Raw genomic sequence first — 6806 nt, forward strand, 5'->3', positions numbered from 1 at the left:
TTTTGGAATGGTGAATTCAATACAAAAATTAATATATCTGAGAAACTATTAAAGCTGGAATCTTTAAGTTTTACATGTAAAACTATAACATTTAACTTTAATTATATATTGGAAAATTTGCAAAAATTTACGTGGCATTTCCCATGTTCAAAAAATTTTATATCTGGAAAGTAGGGTTTTTATTCCCTACACCACTTTAGTGCGGAGGGTATATTAGGCACATAATCTTCTATGGTACTGTAGACGAAGCCTATTGAAAATGTTTAACATGGGTCCATTATTTCACCTACCCCTTATACAACTGAACCCGCCGAATATGGCTTTTATGCTCATAATTATGTTTGATATACTCGTATCTGGACAAAAAGCTGCATAAACAAATTCTATACCAGCCTTGATGATCCTTATGAACTCTATAATTATAGGGCCTCATTTAACCCTAACCCCTATAAAAAGCCCCCTTCAAAATTTAACTTAAATGTTCACAGTTTTATTCAACAATTAAACTTAAATGTTTTATTATGAAAACTAAATCACATTTTACTTTTTGTAACAGGTGTTAGGTATTATATGGTCGGCCTCGGCCACCTATATTTTCTTATTTGTTTTAATTGTATGTATAGCTAGCAGTAATTGGCATATGTTTCAGCATTATTTTATATATTAAATTTTGACATCGTTTATATCGGTATGTTTGGCAATTTTTCAAATGTTGTGTTGAATAAGTTAATTTATAAATATCATAAAAATAGTGATCAGGTACGTTTTTATGGCAGGAATTTTCGTAACAAATTTCACGGAAACAATAGACAATTTTTATTGGATTAGTTCTCTTGTTAAGTTTACGTTATTATACAATTCGCCTATGTGAAAAGGGTATAGTATCATAATCTCTACTTCTTATATATATATAAGAGTCGCTTTAATGACTGATTCATCATCGCATAGGCAAAACGGTTAAACTTAGAATCATGAAATTTTTACGGTAGATGTGTTTTTGGTTATGTAAATTCAATAAGAAGAGATTTATTTTTATATCCCTCTATATATTTGGGCGTAAAAAGGATACAAAGTTAAAACAGTTTTTTTAATTATTTTAAACAATAATAGTGACACAACGAATTTTAATATATCTGTATCTACTCTTAAAAAGAGCAGGTGTCTGATACTTTTTTAGAATACGTACTTTTAAGGGGTACAAATATATTACGTAGGTAATTTTGGTACCTTATTGTGTCCTTTATAACTTTTCAACTAATAAATATATTCATGTATTGGACACATTTTTCAAAATTACCAGACCCTATTTCGTACTTTTTAAAAATTAGATAATGGGAGTATACGATGTAAAACTGTACTTTGGTTCTTTTTTTATTTAATTAGCACGGGGTCATTTGTAAATTAAATTCTCGAAAAAGTCCATTCCTGGGCGAGAAAATGAACATTTTTATGTTTTTACTTTTGGTTAGGGTAGCAAAGCTCCCAAGGTATTCTAGTACTTACATAAATATACATACATGTGTATTGGATGGACTCATGTCAGTCACTCATTATTGATTGAGTGGCTAGCCATCTTAGCTTATGTATGTCTATGTAATTATGTTGGGTATCTCAGTTCTGGGGGTTGTAGGTTCTATTCCCTTAAAAGAATAAGGTAGCGTACAACAGTTCTACTGAAATAACATAAATGATACTTTCAAGCTAAATGTCATTCCAACAGTACGTATGTTACCCTTTAGGATTTAGAATTTTTTATTGTAGAGGACACATTTTAAAAATGTATACCGCATATTCAGATAGGGTTTATTGACATTTTTTATACATAAAATAAATGCGTTCGTTCAATATAGAGCACTAGCTAAAACCAATACGAAAAATATAGAACTCACATTGAAGGTGTCAATCGACTATTTTCCCCCATACATTCACAATTATAAGGATTCCAGTACTTATCTCTAATTGTTTCCCAGATAAACAAAGTTTTTTATTATTGCTAATCCATTTTGGTCCTAAGTGATCTACGATACTACAGTTTTTGGCGAATACTGTAAGATGGAAACTCTGTATTTCGGAGAGCATTTAGTGCTTTTAAATATGTACATACATACTACTTATAACAATATCTCTTTTATTCTACGTTATATTTTTTATTAAGCTCTCTTAACTAAAAACTCATAGATACGGATACAATATTACATACATACACAAACACATGTTTAATATTCATGAAGAAAAAACAACAAGTGCATTTTTTAAAAAGCTTGGATTTTCCACTTCAACTTTATTTTAAAACGGGTTTATTGTTGTTTATCAATATGATTTTTTAATTTGTATATTTTTTCCATTTGTCTGATTTTTGTGTACGATGGGCTACGACTACTGTATTCATTTGATTTTTTTTCTAGTTTTTAATAAGACTGGTTTAACCTCAAAGATATTTAACTACGTATGAATATTTAGCGCTAAACTGACACCGGTCGGTCGTATTTAATTTTATAATTTATTTCTTTTTTTACATTGTATGATAATTATGTTATACCTACAGGATATTTAAAATTAAACAAGAGAAATAAAACTATGGAACTAAAAGTTTTTAATTCGTCAGATTTCCGATCGATTACTACGTTTCATAGAATTCAGATTCTTTTATATGAGATTCTAAATTAGGTTTTACAGGGTGTATGAAAATTAATACATACATACAGGTTGTGTACATTAGGGTGATAACCAAAATAAGGTTCTATCAAAACAGAAGTGTTCTAATAACGAAAACATTTTTAATAAATCATTGACAAAAAAGTAATTTTCTGAAGGTTGTGTTCAACGGGGAAAGAGGGATTTACGTCTACATTAAATTTATTTATGAATAATTTAATGTCGAAATTAATCTTAATAATTTAATTTCGACCTTCATGTCATTTGACCTGACCAATTTTCGCTAAATGTTCTCATAAGTATTCTTCATGTAAAATTTAAATTTTCTAGCCTTAATAGTTTCTCAGATATACGAATTTTTCTATTTAATTCACATGGGGGTTCCAGATAAGCGAATTTTAAATTTTCTTTTTCCCTTAAATAATCTTGTTGACACTAAAGTGGTTTCGTCAAAATTAGAGGACTCTATCTGTTATATTTTCTCAGATACACTGATTTAATAATTTCTTCACATGGAAGTGCCACGCCCGCTATAGCCATTCCGCCCAGTTTTTCCAAAAATAGTTATGGATGTCAAAGTTGTCCATACAAAATTTGAGGACTTTCAATTTCTGAGATATGCGACATATTTTGAATGTAGGCGTGGCACTTTGCCCATGAAATTTTAAAATAAAAAGTAGTCTATAGTTCCTCCCAGATATTCAGGAAAATCGGTCCAGCCATTAGCATTCTATAAAGTCCAAACAAACATACACATATATAAACAAACACACATTCATTTTCATATATATATATATATATATATATATATATTATATATATTTATATATATATATTATATATATATATATATATATATATATATATATATATATATTTATATATATATATATATATATTTATATATATTAATATATATATTATATATATATAGATGTTTTGCCGATTCTTTATTAGGATACAACAACATTTATAATAATTATGAGCTTAAATGCTTTGATCTGGGTTCGGTTGTTTAAAGGTAGACCAAATAATGGGCCAATTTTAACTATTTTTTAATAGGCTTCGTCTTCAAAATAACAGTATGAGCCACAATATGTATGTATGTATGTATGTATGTATGTATGTATGTATGTATGTATATATGTATGTATGTATATATGTGTGTATGTATGTTTATTCTAGTCTGTGTATTTTAAATTTTGTATAACTGTGTTATTATCTAACTACCTACTTCAAAATTAAATTTAATCGATTAAATTCTATAATAAAAAAATCAAGTTTTCTAAATTGTATTTTATGGTAAACTTAGTGTTAAAGTTTAAAATATACAATCTTAACGTTTATGTTATTGAGCTTTGTTTCTGTGTTGTTGTTCTTGTTTTCTAGCTGACAAAAGATGAAATTTAAAATTCTGATTGTTTGAGAATTTTATTTATTTATTTTTATTTAAATAAAAAATAATAAAAAACAAGTAGAAAGATAAATAGATAAAAACAGGTATTTTCAGTAAAAACAAACAGATTAAAGAATTCATAAAAATGTACAATGTTTCTAGACCTTTTTCTGTTATTTGTATAATAGTGAAATTTATTTATAAATTAAATTCAAAAAATTAGATTAATATATTGTTTAAAAATAAACAATAATATTGCACGAATGGACAAATTTTATATTTAAAAATATTAAATAATAATTAAACATAAATATATACATATGAACGCCCATATGTTCAACTTCGTCTCAAGTAACTCATCTATTTAAATCGATGTCTCCTTGTATATCTAAAATCCTTTGGAGAATAGGTGAAAAGTTACACTAATTACACACTTCTAAGTCCGACAGTTTTTGAAATTTGTATCTGGCCTACTATACAATAGTACTAACTTTTATGCAAATTTCATACAATTTTTTTGGAGTTGGGTCACTTGAAACGAATTTACTTTTTACTACTAGATACAAAATTTCGAAAATTATAGTCGACTAATTTAAATTATATCGAACATATAATATAACATACAGATTTTTTCAATCACCCAATAACGGGTTAAAATCGTTTTTTATATCCTACACCACTATAGTGGGAAGGTGCTTGTGCTGATGTTTGTAACACCCAAAAATATTGGTCCAATCGGCTCAGAATCACTTTTTCGCAATTTTCAAGATAATTTGATGAAATTTGGCACATGATCGGGCCTCATTTGACCCTAGCCCCCATGCAAATTCCCCTCGAAGGTCAAAATTCACTTATAATTACTAATAAAACAATTAAAATCTACATAAATAACTTTTAAGTAGACGTAAATTCCTCTACCGAAATATATAAGGATAGGCCCATATTTACCCCATATACATTCAGAACACTTGCTTTTTTAAATAAAATATTACAATAAAATCCAAACAAAATAAATTTACATAAATTTCTACGATTTATCGATTCAGTAAAAGGTACAAGATATTATCTTGGACTGTTTAATTTAATTAAATTAATATACATAATTACCACATTTTAAACCTTTTATAACAATTGGGGATAAAATTGAATTTGTGGAATATTTGTATAAGTATGTATATTCTGTGATCATGGAATCGACTATAGACTATACGGAAATTATTTAAAGTGTTTGTTAAATTTTCGATTTATTTGTTTAGAAAAACTTTTAAAAATTAAATAATGTAAAAATCTTTTGTTAGATTAAGGGTTAAAGAACCAGAATAAAAAATTTATTTCCAATTAACATCTAAACTAAAATTGTTGTTTTTAGTAAAATTTTATCTATATTCATAAAATATCATTTGTACTAAAAGTTGTTTTAATTTAAATAGACTCTTAAATATAATTTTCGAATGATTCAGCTAGTAGATCAGCCAGTTATTTTATTTAAATTAATTGTTTAATTTTCTTTACCACTTATTGTTTGTTATTGTTATTATTTAAATAAGTACTTAATTTTATATGAAAAAAACTTTTATTCAGAGAGTGTTATGATTATATGAATGTATGTGTATTCTAACTCTCACCAAAATGTTGCCATATACATTTTACTTCACAGATTATTATAGAGGTTAAACTGATATTCATATTTTTAATTAAAATAAGGATATACATTAGTTTATATAACTTTTATATAATTTTTAAAAATTTCAAATCGGCTCTACCCATTCCGCATAGAATATAAAAAAGTGCGTCGCAAAAGTTTATCACTTTTCCTGAGCGTTAAAAAAATGTTCAATATTTACTCTAACAAAATATAAAATTTTTTAATATAAAATTGGAATTTTTTGATTGTTACATTTTGACTCACAACATTTATACTTTGTAAAAGCAAGGATATAGGCTGCCTTTGATCCCTCTTCCTATTTTAGTACCCAAACTTGCACAATATTGTGTTCTAAAGCCACGATCCACAACTCCTATTAACTAAATTTACACAGACTACTCACACGCATAGAAAACACTATGTTTCCTTGATAAATTACCCCATCTTGAGTGGGATACCAATATAGTGTACATAGTGGCTGTGATTTAAACCCAGATGTGGGGATGGGATGATTGATACACGATGATAATTTAATATGAATATTTGTTTTTCTAATCACTACTTCGACATTCGGCCGGTGACTGTGTATAGCCTTCCTATCATATATACAGAATATATTGATGACGCTTTTGATGAGTTTGATTAACATAATGAGCCGTTCGGCTGTAAGTGCCGTCTTATATCGTATAATTGTTGACTTAAATACATATGTATGTATGTGTGTAAGTACTTTTGTTGAACTACGATCAAAAATTCGATTTGTTCAATAGAAATGACAATGAAAGTGACACCCAACATCATTTCAAATCATTTAATTTTTATAAGGGGACATTTTTTCTCTTGAGATTAAGAGTTCTTAATAAAACTTGGCAACATTTTTCTCTGATCACGAAAATTTCAATACGCTAATTAGTTGATGATCAGTTAAATAAATGAGCAAGTGTGAAATCGAATTGCTATGTTGTTGTTATTTTTTAGTTTTCATTTTGTCATAAACAAAATAAATGTACTCACTCTCTTGTACATACATACTAACACTTACTCAATACGCATATTTCTAAGAGAAATTCAAGATTTAACAAAACAATTTATTAATGAGAATTTAGTTGA

The sequence above is a fragment of the Lucilia cuprina genome, chromosome 5 (assembly GCF_022045245.1).
Source record: "Lucilia cuprina isolate Lc7/37 chromosome 5, ASM2204524v1, whole genome shotgun sequence".
In the NCBI taxonomy this organism is placed as follows: Eukaryota; Metazoa; Arthropoda; class Insecta; order Diptera; family Calliphoridae; genus Lucilia; species Lucilia cuprina.